The 17603-nt window shown below is 47.1% G+C and overlaps 1 protein-coding gene across 3 annotated transcripts in view; it reads left to right on the top strand.

The window, feature by feature from the left end:
* The first annotated feature begins 779 nt into the window (after positions 1-779).
* The window catches only part of DNAJB6 (DnaJ heat shock protein family (Hsp40) member B6), a 69840-nt gene continuing 53016 nt past the window's right edge, over positions 780-17603 (top strand). For all 3 annotated transcript variants that reach the window (XR_015766805.1, XM_028092382.2, XM_088018651.1), the window contains exon 1: positions 780-907. The gene's annotated coding sequence lies outside the window, so the exon portion shown is untranslated. The remainder of the gene's footprint in view (positions 908-17603) is intronic.

A 17603-nucleotide genomic window follows, 5' to 3' on the forward strand; every position in this document is an offset into this window, starting at 1 on the left:
AAAAAACGTTGAAAGTATCTTCTACTAAAGGCTCTCAGGGGCTTAGATCGGGAGAAGAGTTGTCCCCTCTTTGCTCCTGGGTTCTTTGCTCTTCTAATTAAACCGACCTAAGACCGAGTGGCAGGAAAGCAAAGAGAAGTTTAACAAAGCCTCCTGCATACATAGGAGACACCCAGGAAATCCGACGGGCTCCCCGAAAGGGCCCAAGACCCCACCTTCGACACCGCCCCTGAGCGGAAGCCGGAGCACGGCAGGCAGGGGTGGGCGCGGGGGGTCAGCTCCAGGAGCGGAGCAGCGGAGGCACGCAGGCGGGGGCAGGTCTGCGCTCCCCAGAGACGCGGTCACCCTCCCTCCCCACCACGAGACGGGGTCCCCTCGGCACAGAAACGCCCGCTTACAAACGGATCGCTCCGGCGCAGACCGACAGCCGGGCCTGCAGTTTCTAAACACGACCGCCTGGGCTAATCAACGTCAAGGACGCCTGTCCCGGGCCGCGGGTTTCCCCGCCAGCCAGCGTTGCAGGAGGCCGCGGCGGGCGGACAATGGGGGAGGCCGACGGCCGAGGGCCAGGCCTCCTCGACCGGCCGCCGCCGCCGGGATCGGAGGGCACCGGGCAGCACTCGCGGGGCCTCCTCCCCTCCACCCCCGCCCAAGTCCAGCCTCGACGAACCTTCGGGAAGGCGGGCGGGGTGGGGCGCATGCGCGGCGTCAGGGCCGGGCGGAAGTGCACGTCGCCGCGCCGCCGCCGCCGCGTGACGCACTTCCTGTTTGTTGTCGGAGAAAGGAGAGAAAGGAAAGCGCGAGGAGCCGCCGCCGCCGCCGCCGCCAGCGCCGCCGTGCCGGAGTCGAAGGGACCCGGGCCGCCGCCCCGCCGCGCCTCCTGCTCGCCACCAGCTCCCTGTCCTCGGTGAGGGTCTCCCGCGGGCGGGGGTCGGGCCTCGGGCCGGTGTGGGGCCGGGGAGTCGGTTCGGGCCGGAGGTCGGGGACTTGAGGCCTGCCGTGGGGCTGGGGTTTCGGGGGTGGGCGTCGGGCTGGCGCGTCTGTCGGTGGCCAGGGGTCCGGGGTGGGGCCAGGGTGGGCGTCAGGCGGGGGACGCAGGGGTTGCGGCCGCGGGTGGACGTCGGGGGTCGCGGGGGGACTACGGGTTCCCGGCACCGACGGCTAGGCCGGGGGGTCGGGGTGGGCGTCGGGCTGGGGCGCACGGGGACCCGGAGCGGGGCCGGGGGCTCCGGGAGTCGGGGGCGCCGTTCGCCCTTGGCCCGCCTCGCGCCGGCGGTTGGGCCGGGGCCCGTGCAGAGCGCGGGCGGCAGGCGCGGGCCCGGGCTCGGCAGCGGCAGGGGCCCCGCGGCGGGAGAGCCTGTTTTTTTACCTTTTTTTTAAAGCCCCACGTGGATGAGTCTAGAGCCAGAAACGAGGTCGGTTTTCAGGAAGAGCAGAAGCCTCGCAGGAGGCAGCGCTCCGAAGCACGGAGACCAGGAAGCGGCTCCAGGAGACGCGAAGCCGCGTTCCCGGAACTTCCCAGGGATTTTTCAAAAGTTTGTTGTTGAGCAAAATGCCTAATTTCAGCTGAAAAAGCCAGTTTGCTGGGCTTGACTTCCAAGTGTACCGTAGTTTATGTGACTGAAGTTTATATCAACTTTTGCCCAAGTAAGGAGAGAACCGACGCAAGGAGAGTCAGTCGCAAGCTTTGTCTCAGAAAGGTTTTCCGAGGGCGTCGCGGTTCTTAGGAAGAGGTGTAGCGCTTGTCCCTTGGTCACCCAGGCTCAGAAGGGAAGTGGCCGCGGGGGGAGGGCACACCGCCGCGAGGGGTCGGGGCCGCTGCGTGTCTCACCATTTCCGTTTCAGTTCTGACCGGCATCTTAGAAGACTTGGAATTGAGTCAGTAAAGATTCAGGTTAAATGACCAACACCGACGGCAAAAAATGACCAGCAAAAGGAAAATATCAAAACCTTACCATCTGAACTTGTTGCTGATTGCTTTTCAGGTTGAATCATTTTTTTCTAGTAATTGTGCCTATCAAAAATGTTAGAGTGCGGTGTATTTCCCTGCCGTCTGTCCCCGGCTCTGGCCCACCCACCCTCAGGTTCTCTCTGGGAAGTTTAATCTGGGCTTCATGCTCCTTTGGGTATTGGTATGGTGTGAAACAAAACGATGAGTGCTTGTTGTGCGTGTTACCTCGGGAGCTGTGGAATATTCCAGATTATGCACATGCGAGTTCGGGAAGTAAATGGGCTTGCTGGAGTGGCTTTGTAGCTGTGTGGGCTGAGAGGTTGGATTTTGAGAAGGGCCTAAGCAGCCTCGACTTTTTGCTGTAGAAGATGGCAAGATTGGGAGTTTAGGAGCCTTTAAAGAACTTAAGATGAGGCCAGCACCCTCTTCAGAAAGAAAAATTAGTGTTTTAAATTTGTTCTCTTGATTTGACATTGGCATATTTGAGAGGTGTTTCCGGCTGCAGGACAGACTTACCCGGAGGGCTGGGTGGGGAGTATTGTTTGAGTGATATTCTGAAGACTGAATTATGGACAGGGAATGGCAATGTACTTGCAATTAAGTGGCATACAATAGCTTTTCTCTTTCAGCAAACCCATTATTTTTTGTAGGTGTAAGAATTAAGGGTAGAACGATTTTCTTCTGTATTCTGTTTTGGACAGTGTTAAACAAATCCAGTTGTTCCAAATATAATACAATTCCCCACCATCAGTAGTTTTTAACCTCACAAACTCAAAAACCAGGTTTGGGGTGGGATGGCATATGCATACTTTTTAGTTTTAAAGAGGGCTCTTTAAAACTGAGTCATTTATTTAAAGATTTTGAGAGAGAGAGTGAGCGAAAGAGAAAGAGAGCACACAGGCAGAAGCAGACTCCCCTGCCGAGCAGGGAACTGGACCTGGAATTCGATCCCAGGACCCTGGGATCATGACCTGAGCAGAAGGCAGACAGCTAACCGACTGAGCCACCCAGGCGCCCTCAGTGAGTTATTTTAAATTCAGTTTCCCAGGGTTGCAGTGTAATGCTGACTGTGTCACCTTGGTGATGTTCCCTGTTACCTTCCACTGGTGGGCCTGCCTTATTAAAGGTCAGCTGCTGTGTTGGTTAATGGTTAAGGGTGATGACATGCCTTTTCTGATGTCTGTTGGTAAGGATCAGGTGAGTGGAATCAGCCTCTTTTTGTAAGTTGATATTTTGACAGGATATATAAAAACCTTTTTTTTTTTGCTTTTTTTCCTATCTTGGAAATGAATCTAATTTAGGGTGGGGGTGGTCTGTTAGAAATCTGGTTTGCTTTTAACTTGTCCGGGACACCACCTAGTGGTGAAATGGGCATAATTGCAGGTTGATGAGGGAATTAGGATGGGGACATTGGCAAGAATTAACAAATGCTGTCCTATCTTTGATAAATAGGATTTGTGAGAACTTCAAATTCAGGAGGTAAGTGAGAAGAAGAGCAAGGTTGGTGAAGATAAGAATAGTGGTAGAAATGGTAATGTAGGAATGGAAGGACAGTTGGTTGTAATCTCTGCCCCCATTGTGGGACTTGAACTCCAACCCCAAGGTGATGAGTCACACGTTCTTACCAACTGAGTCAGCCAGGTGCCCTGGAAAGACCATTTAAAGCCTAATTGGAGAAAATGACTTAATGGGTAACTCAGCTTGGAGAACTGTGATGCTTTTATTATATATCGATTATAGGTGTTTTTCAAACTTGGTGTTTTTTTGGGGGGGGCGTACAAAATCACAGTTGACCGTTTTTGTTTTAATATCCTACATAAGTTTTAAAAATACCTATTATTTTTCTTACTATTTCTTTAAATACCTCACTTTTAGGTGGGGAAAATCAATTTTTGAAAAAAAAAAAAAATATAAAGGTAGGGGCTCCTGGCTGGCTCCGTCAGTGCTCGGTGGTGCGTGGGTCTCAGGGTTTTAAGTTGGAGTTCCATGTTGGGTCTAGAGATAAAAATCTTGAAAAAAATTATAAAGCTAGTTAAAAGGTAAGTAAAAAGGTAGTTTTAAAAAAGTGGACAGGAGTCTATTTATACCTCTACTATCTTTTTTCAAAAGCTACTCCTTATTTGGGCATAGCTTGGTTTTTCTCTGAAAACTTTTACTCTCTGAACACTTGTAAGGAGTTTTGGCCATCCTAAGTAAAAAACAGCCACTTTGAAAGGCTGTGAGGCAATAGAACTGTAGGGTTTGTGGGTGTTTGGTTTTTTTTTTTTTTGGCGTGTATTTGTTTATCAAAATACTCCAGTTTTTTAGGATTCTTAAGTTCAGTTGCAAGGATCAGTTGTATTTGGAAGGGTGATTTTTTTTTTTTTCAGGTAGCATGTGATTTTTACCCTTTAAAATTCTCATTCTCCCTTTCACCACCAGAGGATTACAGGACCTCCCTGTGTGTTCTTCTAGGTCAGTCAGGCCTGGAATCCTCACTTCTCTGCTCCCTTTGTGCCTAAGGCATCGTCCCAGACCCACAGTGCTGAGAAAACCTTGTTGGGATTGGATCCTTTCTGGTTTGTCTTTGTCCTCATTACCCTTTTGTGATTAATAATGGAATCCAGACTTTAGGAAAGCTGGGGGCAAAAATACCCAATTTGAGTTCACGAGTACCAGGACTGGGTACTTGCCATGTGTTCTGTTTTATTTTAATGAAAGGTTAGCTGTGACTCTTAAGTGTCTAATAGTTGATAATTACCGGTTTTGGCAATCACTGGTCTCAGGTCTTGAGTTCAGTGGAAGTAGCTTCCTTGTTTCAGGAATACTTGAGGGCATATTGGGTAACAAGATAGATACATAAGTAGATGCTTTGTGATAAGGAATGGGAAGTTCACTTCGTGTGGGTGCCCCTCCCCCAGTATTTGTTACAGGAATTCCTTTTTTTTTTTTTTTTTAAGATTTTTATTTATTTGAGAGAGAGAGAATGAGAGACAGAGAGCCCGAGAGGGAAGAGGGTCAGAGGGAGAAGCAGCCTCCCCGCTGAGCTGGGAGCCCGATGTGGGACTCGATCCCAGGACTCCAGGATCATGACCCGAGCCGAAGGCAGTCGCTTAACCAACTGAGCCACCCAGGCGCCCTGTTACGGGAATTCTTAGGTAATGAAATGACACACAGGGAACTTCTCTAGATTTCTTTTTCTTTTCTTTCTCTCTCTCCAGCTTTCTCTCTCCCTCCCTCCCTCCCTTTTTTCTTTCCCTCCCTCCCTCTTTAAAATTTTATTTGACAGAGCAGGCACAAGCAGGGGGAGGAGCAGAGGGGGAGGGAGAAGCGGACTCCCGCCTGAGCAGGGAGCCCCGAGCTGGGAGCCCCGTCCCAGGACCCTGAAGGCGGACGCTTATCCACCTGAGCCACCCAGACGCCCCTGGATTTATTTATTTTTTACTAAATGTCTTGTGGGCTCTCATTTCCATTAAGCAAACGGTATTCCACTAAATTAGCTTAATGCCACACAAAAATTAAACATTTAAAAAAAATGGTTTCTTGGGGCACCTGGGGTGGCTCAGTCGGTAGAACGTGTGACTCTTGATCTCGGGTTGGTTATAAGTTCAAACCCCATGTTGGGTGTAGATTACTTAAAAATAGAACCTTAAAAATGGTTTCTTTACAGTTATCCCTTTTCTGAGTTAATAGAAGTAATGAGTATTTTGATTTGCTGGGTTTTTAGGCTAAAGACAGAATATGTTCAGTGGCTAATACGATCTTTTGCTTGAATTCTGTTAAAATAATGTATAACGAGAGGCAGTCTGTGGGTGGATAAGAAGAAAAGGCGTTGTGCAAGAAGGAGGGTTTTCTCCCATTTTCAGTGTTGAGTCTCAGATTGGAAAGGAACAAAGGAGGTTTTTGTTTTTTTTGCAAGCAGAGCAAGGTTTGTTAGATGTTAGGTGGAGAGAGAGGTATTTAAGAAAAGTCTTGTGGAAAGAGGACCACTTCTGTCAGTAAACTCTTATTTGGTGGGTGGCCAACACCTTGGAATGTGGGGGTGTCTTAAGTCGTATACCACGCTTGAGTACCTTGACTCGGGGATTTTAGACGTCTAAGGGTGATGTATTTATAGCAGTCACATTGGGCACATGTATTCTTGAGGTTTCCTTCTCCTTCACAAAGTAGTAAAAGCAAGGTTTCGTTACTGAAGGGGGCCAACTGAGCTGTGCAGAAAAGGGCTTTTTAGAGCTAAGTCATCCTGGAGCACCTTATATAGCTCATCAAATAACACTGATGTATTTATAGTCAAAGCTGATAGTAGAGAAGTTTCACGACGGGAGTACACAGAAGCTGAGCAGTGCCTCCTAAATCACGTAAGGTCCTCTAGGTAAAGGTAATGTTAAGAGAGGGTTCTGGTTCCACATTTTCTCTGAGACCAGCCTTCATGCTTCATCTTTTCCTGATCCCGCAGAGAGATTTCTGTCTACAGCTTGTTTCTGGGGTAGGGGTGGGGTGGGCTGGGGAGGTGGTATTTGGAGGGGGTAGTAAATTTGTACTGGTTTAGTGGTTTCCTTGGATATTTTGTTGTATTTAACTTACATCTTTGTTTTGGAGCAGGAGTGTTCTCTTGGTAGCTAGAGCTTTTCTTTTTCTGCGGATTGTTGCCTGCAGTTGATAAGGGGTATTTGATTCAGGGGGCTGTATTCTTAGAAATTGTCCGTGTATTCAGAGAAAAATGAGGTGGTTAAATTGGTCAGAGGAAGTCTTAAAGTGAATAAGGTGAGTTTTTGAAGGTAACCAAGAGGTTTGGGAGCCCGTAGAGTACCTTTCTGGTACTTTTTCAGTGATACACAGGAATAGAAGTTAGTAAAGGCAGTTTGGGTGGGAAATCTATGCACTTTTTTCTCTTGATAGTAAAGGGGAAATCTCAGATACTTCGAGAAAAGGACCAGACTTATTTTACCCAGAATTCCATCATCAAGAATTCTCTAGTAGTAAAACTCATAGTGCAAATAATAATGGCTTAATTCACCTGTGGAGTAATTATAGGAGATGGTAGCTGACTTTGAGAATCAGAACTTGGTGTTTTGGTATCCAGGTCATGGTATATGGGTTAAAGTAGCAAGCAACAGTAGAGAAACGGTATTTGAATTACCAGCCTTTACTCTGAGGGAGCATCTTGGGTACTGTGTGTGTTTATACCCCAGCTCATTTTTCATAGTTGTAACATCTACTTGGAGAAAGTGAGAATCTTTTTTTTTTTTTTTTTTTAAAGAATTTATTTGACAGCGAGAGAGAAAACACAAGCCGGGGGAGTGGGAGAGGGAGAAGCAGGCTCCTGGCTGAGCAGGGAGCCCGATGCGGGGCTCCATCCCAGGACCCCGGGACCATGACCTGAGCCAAAGATGCTTAACGACTGAGCCACCCAGGCGCCCCGGAGAAAGAATCTTAATGGGCAGGGTTGAACCCTTAGGAGATAGCCGGAAGAGACCCTTCATCCAAAGACTGGGAAGGAGAAGGTATTCACGCTTAGTGGGCAGGTGTGTTGTGAGGACTAATCTCTTTACTCCAGCAGCTGTCTCCCCAGATGAGCCAAAGCTGTAGACCACAGGATTTGTCTCTGTGTTGACAGGAATGTTGAAATGGAACCGAAATGAAGTGGGAATTCCATCTTTCTAGAGAGCAGCTAGGCCATGATCGTTTGGGTACAGTGTAACGGGTACAGGCTTCTCCTTGAGGAGATGAGGATATATAATATCTGGCATATATTGGGCATACAGTAACATTTTAATATTTTGCCAATTTGGTTTAGTCAGAATTCATTCTGCTAAGTAGACTGGCAGCCTTGGGTTTGTGTTCTAGATGAGTATTTGTACCGGTCATCTGGGGTGCTTGTTTAAAATACACACTCACAGGCTAACATAGTATTAGGTGAGATGGCTGCTTTTGGATTGGGCCTAAGAATTTTCAATTAGACAAGTTTTATTCCTTCCCCACGCATGCTGGGTGACTCTGTAGACTGCCATCTTTACAGGTTTCTCTTTGTACGTGCTCCTTTTTCTGGAGCCCCTGTACGGACTGTTCGTGGTGCCTGCCCTGTACTTCCCGGACTTAATGCAGAGTGTGAGTTGCACTCAGTTTTATGTGGGTAGGAGCACTCTATGACCACTTGTTTTCAGCCCTAGCAGTGCGTGGTACTCAGCTGACAAATAGTTAAAGCTTGGCTTCTAGTGGCCTTTGTATGAGTTGGTTTAAAAAAAAAATATCACGAAGGCCAACAGGTGGAAAAATGGGCAAAGATGTAGACCCATTAGTTCAGTGGAAGCATGTCAGATAGCTCTTGAACATGAAAAGATGCTTCACTTCATGGGTGCAGAATAGAGTGGGCTTCACTCAACGGGTTGGAAAGTTCAGACGGGTTAGTGCTGTTTCTGAGGGCGGGGGACCCTCAGGCTGCTGAGCTGGGTTAGGATGTAAATTGGTGTAGCCTTCCTGGAAGGCAGAGAGGCAGCATCTTACACGTTTTCCTGTCGCAGAAAGTCCTGCAGTGTACCTCGGGAGATACTCGTGCGACACCATGGTGGTGAGGAGGGCAGCCCCTGCGTGGACACTGGGGTCTGATCTGGCCTCCTGGTGCACCACCACTGTGGTGTGCAGCTCTGGACCCGGGGTGCACACCAACTTGGGGCCTTGGGTTTCCTGACGCAGAAACATGGGACAGCAGTCCTGCCCTTCTGGTGTCGGAGCTAATGGTTGACACAGGACAGTCTCCTTTGTTAGCTGTGGCCCAGTGCCTGCCACCCCATGGGACTGTTTTCACTGTCACGGGGGAAACTGCCCTGCCGGTGTCTGAGCCGCTGAAGGGCCTCTGCCCTGTTGGCTGGGTGCTTCCCGGCTGACCGCTAACTCTGCTCTTGTCTACACTTTCACACGGGTTTGCTCTTGTAGTACATGTGTTTTTTCGTTTTGGTGATTTAATCCTGAACTCTTTATTTGCATTTTATTTTATTTTTTTGAGATGAAATTGGCGTGTAACACTGTATGTTTGAGGTGTATTGTTTAATACATTTGTATATTGCAGTGTGATGACCGCTGTGTAGCTAACCCCTTTATCAGATCACATTGTCACCTTTGTATATTTTTATACTTCACATGTATTTTTTTTTATTTGAGAGAGAGGGAGAAGCAGGCTCCCTGCTGAGCAGAGAGCCTGATGTGGGGCTCGATCCCAGGACTGTGGGGTCATGACCTGAGCCGAAGGCAGATACTTAATTGACTGAGCCACCCAGGCGCCCTCACATGTGTTTTTTATTTGCTAAATTCAACTTTGGGTGCTCTATGAAAAGTTGAATTGGATGCTAATTATTAATTTAATTTAAATTTTTTCTTTTTTTAAAGATTTTATTTATTTGACAGAGAGAGACACAGCGAGAGAGGGAACACAGGCAGGGAGGGTAAGAGAGGGAGAAGCAGGCTTCCTGCGGAGCAAGGAGCCCGATGCGGGGCTCGATCCCAGGACTCTGGGATCATCACCTGAGCCACCCAGGCACCCCGAATTGGATGCTAATTTTTTTTTTAAGATTTTATTTATTTATTTGATGGAGAAAGCATGAGCAGGGGGAGTGGGAGAGGGAGAAGCAGGCTCCCCACTGAGGAGGGAGCCCGAAGCGGTACTTGATCCCAGGACCCTGGGATCATGACCTGAGCCGAAGGCAGACACTTAACCATCTGAGCCACCCAGGCGCCCTGGATGCTAACTTAAATGGCTTTCACTGCCTGGCTTTAGCCTTACAGGCAGCAGGTGCATTCATGTCACATGCAGTGTTGTTTGGGTGAACACAGATTGGGGGAAAAAAAGGTTTTAGTGTATTTCCGAATTTGGCACAAGAATTGACCTTTGGGCAAGTAGGTGGTGGTGGCCTCCAGAGAGTACTGAGTGTTACTGACCGACCAAACCTGAAAAAGATCCTGGTCTAGACCAAGCGGTAGCCAGTCAGAATGTTGGCTGATTTGCTGAAGTCTCCGTAAAAGTGAACCCTTTGGAAGATTTAATTAGGGAGTACAAACCCTTTATGCACCAACATCTACATTACTGAGTACAACAACATACATACTGAGGAATAGATGGGTCTTCAGCTTATTCACCTATTGGAACATGAAGGAACTTTACTAGTTCCTTGAAGTTCTGTAGTGCAGAATAACTTATCCACTAATTCACTAAGTCTCATTATTTGTTGGGGATTGGATTACTGAGATCCTAAAGGTAATGTGCTGTGGGTCCTGCCCTCAAGGAGCCTGTGGGTATGATAAGTTGATGAACGTTCTAATGGAGGCATGTATAAGATGCAATCCAGTGTCGAGAAAGCTACTCAGAAGTGTGTTCTCAGGTGAGGAGGTAACCTTGACTTTGGATGTGGATGAAGAATGCACCTGGTAGGGGCACAGGGCAAGCATTCCAGGCAGAGGATACACTCAGGCCAGAGTGCAGACAGAAGGTGAGGTCTGGTTTGCACGTAGGATGAAATCAGATGGCAGCCTTTGATGTTGTTTCCCCTGTAAGATGATGTACATGATAGTTTTTGGTAGTAAATTAATGAAACTTCTTTCATCCAGATTGTTGCAGAAAAAATAACTAGCATTTCTAACTTGTGGTTTTTGTGGATATTACAGCATACCCATTAATTTTTTTTAAAGATTTTATTTATTTGACAGAGACGAGAGAGGGAACACCAGGGGGAGGGGAGAGGGAGAAGCGGCTTCCCGCAGAGCAGGGAGCCTGATGTGGGGCTCGATGCCAAGACCCTGGGATCATGACCTGAGCCGAAGGCAGATGCTTAACGACTGAGCCACCCAGGTGCTTCCCCCATTAATCAATTTTTATTTTTTTTAAAGATTTTATTTATTTATTTCATGAGAGACAGAGAGAAGCAGAGGGAGAAGCAGGCTCCCCACTGAGCAGGGAGCCCGACGTGGGACTCGATCCCAGGACCCTGGGATCATGACCTGAGCCAAAGGCAGACACTTAACCATCTGAGCCACCCAGGCGCCCCATTAATCAATTTTTAAAAACGTTAAAGGTGATAGTCTTGAAAAGTACAAATCAGACTAGAAATTGGTAAAGTCTGTTAAATGGGAGCCCTTGAAGGGTTTGCACGGGGCGCTGACAGGTGGGGAGAGGGAAAGTAGGGGAGACGGGGTCACTGGTGGTTAGTAGGTGATTGGTTAATGGAGGTTGGGGGAGGGGGTAACTCTTAGGAGTGCCTGGGTTTCCGATGTGCTTTTCGTTGGGTGAGTGGGCAAAGCCCGTGGCCTGACAGGAGGCTGCCTGAGAATGGGGTGGGTCAGTCAGCAGTGCAGGGGAGATTGTCAGGCGGGTTTCAGCTTTTTTCAGGCCCTTGATGTCCACGGTGACTGTTGATTTAATCGCATTAACATCTAACAAATTGGTAATGTTCACAGGTTTTGCCTGTGTTGTTTGTTGCTGCTTTTGTCTTCCACACATTTCTGTTTTTTTTTTAAGATTTTATTTATTTCTTAGAACGAGAGATAGAAAGCATGAGAGGGAAGAGGGTCAGAGGGAGAAGCAGACTCCCTGCTGAGCAGGAAGCCTGATGCGGGACTCGATCCCGGGACTCCAGGATCATGACCTGAGCCGAAGGCAGTCGCTTAACCAACTGAGCCACCCAGGCACCCCCACACATTTCTGTTTTTTTGTAAGTTTTAATTGGACATTTTATGTGATTCCATTTTCTTTGCTTTTTTAAAAAATTTTTAAAAAATTTTAGTTTTTCCATTTTCTTTCCTTTTTAGCATGTTACCCTTTTTACCTTTTTACCTTTTTTTTTGCTGGTTGCCCTGGAGTCCGCAGTGTACGCTCACAGCTAACCTAAGTGCGCAGTGACGGGACACTCCAGAGCTCCGTGGGGAGTGCAGGTGCCTTCTGACAGCTCCTCGTTCTTCCCTCCTGCCCATGCGGGTTCTGTTCATTCCACCTGCACCTAAACGCATGTCCACACAGAAGTACACTGTTGCTGTTGGAAGTGTTCTCTGTTGGATCAGTTAAGAATAGGGGAAAGTTTATTTTATATCCACTTACCCTTTCTCTGATGCTCCTTACATTGATCTGGGTTGGTCTAAGTTTTTGTCCTATCCATTTCTTTCTCTTTGAAGGACTTTTAGTATTTCTTGCAAGGCAGATCTGGCAACAGATTCCCTCAGTTTTTGTTGGTCAGAGAAAGTTTTTATATACTTTTGAAGGATAATATTGCAGGCTGCAGAATTGGAGGTTGGTCGGTGTCATTTCCCACCCCCCCTTCCCCCAAGGGAAGAAATTCATCCCTTCCTTTCTTGCATGGATGCAATTCTTACTTTTGTTTCCTTATAGGTAAGGTGTTTTTCCCCTCTGGCTTCTTTGAAGATTTTGTCTTTGATTTTCTGAAGTCGGAGCGTGATAATGCTGAGATGTAGTTTTTTGGCGTTTATCCCACATGGTGTTCTCTGATCTTCTGGATGTGTGGTTTGGTGCCTGACGTGAATTGGGGGGAGATTCTCAGTCATTTATTGCTTCACATTCTTTCAGAGCTGGTTGATGCCTCAGAGCACTGTTTACACCCCTTTCTTCCTCCTGCCCTGCTCCCCGCTGTTGTCCCACAGCTTGTTGGCACACCATCGTCAGTCTGCTTTTCCCCTTGTCCAGTTTTCTGAGTTTCCATCATTCTGTCGGATTCCTCAGCCATGCCCAGTTTACGAATAAGCTCATCAAAGGCATTCCTCATTTCTGCTGGGGCTTTTGATCCCTGGCATTTCTATTTGACTCCTAGGATTTTTACCTCCACTGACATTACCCATCTATTCTAGCATGGTGTCTACATTTTGCATTTAAGCCCTTGGCGTATTAATCCTAGTTTTACCAAATTCTTGGTTTGATGATTGCAGTATTTCTGCTGTGTGCCTTTCCTGATGCTTGCCTAAGCTTGGCAGACTGTGTCTTGCCTTCTAGTGTGCCTTGTAATGTTTTGTTTAAAGGTGGGCGTGAGGGATGGGCCAAAGCAGCTGCTGCCCACAGGCCTTCAGTGATGTGGAGATCAGGTGGGGGGAGGGGAAGGTTTCCACCATCCAGGAGTAGGTCTCCACCTTGTGGGGTCCACTTCACCAGGGTTTTCCAGTTCTTCCCTCAGGCAGGACAGGGAGGGCTGGAGGGAACTGGAGTTGGGTATTTCCCTGCCCCCCCCCCCCCCCATAGAATGGGCTCTGGTAGAACAGTTTACCCAAGGGCAGACCTCGAGAAGAACAGAATGCTTTTGGTATTTTTATTTATTTATTTATTTAAAAATTTTATTTGAGAGTGTAGGGGGTGGCTGAGTGGGTTAAGTGTCTGCCTTCAGATCGGGTCATGATCCCAGGGTCCTGGGATGGAGTCCCGCATCGCCTTCCCTGCTCAGCGGGAAGCCTGCTTCTCCCTCTGCCGCTCCCCCTGCTCAGGCTCTCTTTGTCAAATAAATAAATAAAATCTTAAAAAGTACAGAGGGAGAGATATGGTACTTGTGTTTAGGTACCAATGACCTGTGTGACATGCTTTTTTTTTTTAAAGTTTTTTTTTTTTTTTAAAGATTTTATTTATTTATTTGACAGAGAGAAACACAGTGAGAGAGGGAACACAAGCAGGGAGAGGGGGAGATGGAGAAGCGATGCGGGGCTCGATCCCAGGACCCTGGGATCATGACCTGAGCCGAAGGCAGATGCTTAACTGACTGAGCCACCCAGGCGCCCCTGTGACATGCTTTCTGAAAGCCCTGACATTGTGGGTTAAGTTTATTGGAATGAGGTGTAGTTCTTTTGGGTAATGGGGATTAGGTTAGTGGGTTTACCAAAGAGCTGGAGTTAATTTTTTTTACCTTGGTCAAGCATATTTTGTTGGAAATTTCATGGATTAATAAACTGTTGTCCTAAGAAGCATTTTTTTAAAATTTATATTCATTTAAGTAGTCTCTACGCCCAACGTGGGGCTCGAACTCAGAACCCCGAGGTCTAGAGTTGCATGCTCTTTTGACTGAGCCAGGCCGACGCCCCAGAAGCATTTGTTCTTAACTGAAAGAAAGTGTTGCTTTTCTGTAGCTTCCTTTAAATATAGTAGTAGGTCCGGTTAGTGGGAAATGAGAGAAGTGTCAGAATATCCACTAGAAAAGATTAGTGAGAGAATTCTCTTCCCACTCCTAAATTTCCTTTAACCTTGAATTGATTTCTCTTGGGCTGTTTTAGACTCAACCCATGAGTTGTAAGCTCTCTTCTCTGCCTGTGCTATCCAGAGTGAGGTCAGTAGCCACATGTGGCTGTGGGGCCCTTGAAATGTGGCTGGTGTGACCAAGGGACTGAGCTCTCAAATTCTCTTTCATTGTGATGGCTTCAGGGTTAATGGCTGCCTGTTGGGAACAGTTCACCCCGTGAGGCAGTGAGGTTTCACCTGTGTGCTGGCTGCAGTTTCTACCTGCCTGAGGCCTTTGTGGGCACCTGTGCTTCTAGTTTATGTGGTCGGCTCTTTCACATAACGTTTGCTTCCTTCTTGGCACCTGGATGCAGGAGAGGAGCCCCTTTCTCCCGGCAGAGTCCGCAGAGAGCGGAAGGAATCTTCCTGGTCCTGGGCACACCTGAGAAGAGAAGGCACGGGGCGGGTGTCTCAGCCCCTCCCAGGCTCGCTCTTTCCTGGTATTGCCTGTCCTCTGCAATGGCAGTTGCCCCGGGAGACCCGACAGGGGGTGTAGGACTCTGGTGTGTGTGCTGGTCGCGGGGAGTCTTGGGTGGGAGTGGGACTGCGTGTGCTCATGGCCCCTGTCGGACTCGCTTGCGGTTGTAGCTGGGGAGAAGGGACGTTAAACGCCATTTTAAATGTTTTGTCGCCACACATGGTGTTATTTTGAGAATAAATGGATGTACTTGATGCTTTAGGAAAATTGGATTAAAGATTGGAATTAGGTTATCGGTGAGTAAGGAAATAATCTATATAAAATGCTGATTTTATCTGCACATCTCGTGGCTGAGCAGCAGTTTACTTAAAGTTGTTTTGGAATTGGGTAGTATTTCTAAGTCTCCAGGCTCTTTTATCCTGTACTCTACAATCGGCCATACATTTACTGTATGGGTTTATATCAGTTTTAGAAAAGGTGGTTAGTATTTTGAAATACTGCGTTCTGTAGGGAAATTATGAATACAAATGTATACGTGGCATTTTTTAAAAAGATTTATTTATTTATTTATTTAAAAGATTTTATTTATTTGACAGAGACCCAGCTAGAGAAGGAACACAAGCAGGGGCAGAGGGAGAGGGAGAAGCAGGCTTCCCACGGAGCAGGGAGCCCGATGTGTGGGGCTCGATTCCAGGACCCTGGGATCATGACCTGAGCCGAAGACAGACGCTTAACGACTGAGCCACCCAGGCGCCCCAAGATTTATTTATTTTTTAACAGGCAGCGAGAGAGGGAACACAAGCAGGGGGAGTGGGAGAGGGAGAAGCAGGCTTCCTGCTGAGCAGGGAGCCCGATGCAGGGCTCTATCCCAGGACCCTGGGATCATGACCCGAGCTGAAGGCAGACGCTTAACAACTGAGCCACCCAGGCGCCCCGCGACATTTTATTTTGTATAAAGTTCTGAGGTTAGTCATAGATAATTGGTGGATTTTGTTAAGTTTAACTTATTCCTCTTACACTTCTTAATCTGAAGCTGTGAGCAGAGGGCAGGGTACTTAGCCTGTGGCTGGCACTGCGTGGGGGACGGGGTGGTGTCTGTACTTGAGCTTGCTCTGCAGCTGCCCTTGGCGATGTCCAGGGTCTTCTGTGCCTTATTGGATCTTTATTTGTAGACCTTAGGGTATTTTCATTTTGTTGCCTTTATAGAGCATATTTTTGAGTTTATGTTAAAACCTGTTTATCTTTTTGGCATTTGTTAAAAATGAGAAAAGGTAGGGGCACCTGGGTGGCTCGGTCATTAAGCATCTGCCTTTGGCTCAGGTCATGATGCTAGGGTCCAGAGAGCCTCTTTCTCCCTCTCCCACTCCCCCTGCTTGTGTTCCCTTTCTCGCTGTCTCTCTCGCTATCAAATAAATAAATAAAACTTTAAAAATGAAAAAAGGTAGTGTTGAGATGTAAGGAATGTCTTTCTGTAGCATTGCGTGTTTGGCTCCCACACTCACAGCACAGCTTGATGGGAGAGTTCTGTGCTCAGACATGGGACGCAAATTGACTGTTCCTTTGAGCCCCTCTCAGCTGTGGTTGTAATTCAGTATGTACTTGTAATGCCTGGCATGAGATAGGCACACATTTCCTCCTGAATAGGCTAATAACGAAGCCTGAATTATTACTACACTGACCGTAACGTCACCAGTACAAACTTATGTCATGTTGATTAAAAAGTTTTTTTTTTTTTTTTTAAAGATTTTATTTATTTGACAGAGGGAGACCGCTAGAGAGGGAACACAAGCAGGGAGAGGGAGAAGCAGGCTCCCTGCCGAGCAGGGGGCCTGACGTGGGGCTCTATCCCAGGACCCTGCGATCATGACCTGAGTTGAAGGCAGTTGCTTAACGGACTGAGCCACCCAGGCGCTCCCCTAAAAAGTTTTTTAAAATCTGTTTTTAGTAGAAATTGAAGAAAAACTTTCATAAAACGTTAGTGGCTGTGCATGGAACCCTATTAACGAAATCTCATTGCTTTACAGGGTGACCTTAATTCAGGGTGTTCCTGAATCTGTCTTCCCTTGACTTCTCTCCTTCATTCCTACTGTCATTTTTCTGATTCAGACACGCATTTCATTTGAGATATCTTTTAAATGGATCTTTCCCATCACCATCCAATCATACTTCTTTAGAAGTTGTCGTATCTTGTACATACAAGTGATTTTCTCAGATACACCCCTGATAAATCATTGCTTAAAAAGCCTTTTGCTTATAAGTTGAGAAGTCCTATGTCTTTGGCATGTTCTAAAATTATTCTTGAATTGTATCTTTCTTCCTTGAGCCTCCCAGGTAAGCTCAGTACTAAAGTCTTGCCTTACTAGTTGCATCTCACATGGGCCATGTGCTTTTATAGTTTTGTCTGTGCATATGCTGTCACTGCAGTTGGAGATAATTTTGCCTCTCTGCACAGGGAACTTTTCTGTTTTCCAGCTCTTCAGGAAGTGGCAGTGTTGTTTTACGCTTTCTTTGCCCCACTGTCTCCATACCCTCTCCCCCACACTCTTGGCATATTTGTGTTAACTGTCCATGACTAAGTTGTTCACTTGTCTGCTAAACTTGGTGCTTACTCCCAAAGCTAGCATACGACTGTTATAAATAGTAAATTTGTATGACTAAATTCACTCAGAATTATGTCATTGTTTTCATTGAGAGTAACTGTTGATGGTAGACTTGTTATCAGAAAGATTTTAGTTGATGAGAACAGTGGGCCAGCATCACCAAGGGGGAATGGATGAGGCAAGCTGTGCAGCCCCCTTGTCGGAAGAGCCACGGTTGCACAGAGGCAGGAATGAGAGCAGGACAGGGACCAGAGACTCAAAAAGACAGGCGCAGACTGCAGTTGACGTTGATGATTGAATTCAGGAATGTGTCTTAGGAGAGTTGACCTAGCACTGATGATCCAGGTTCAGAGAAGTACGGTAGGTAGTCTTGTTACCTTTCGTTGGTGACGCTTGGACCGTCCTTGT

This window comes from Eumetopias jubatus, unplaced genomic scaffold (assembly GCF_037043125.1).
Source record: "Eumetopias jubatus isolate StellerSeaLion01/CBP00866 unplaced genomic scaffold, mEumJub1_p1.0 scaffold_14, whole genome shotgun sequence".
NCBI lineage: Eukaryota > Metazoa > Chordata > Mammalia > Carnivora > Otariidae > Eumetopias > Eumetopias jubatus.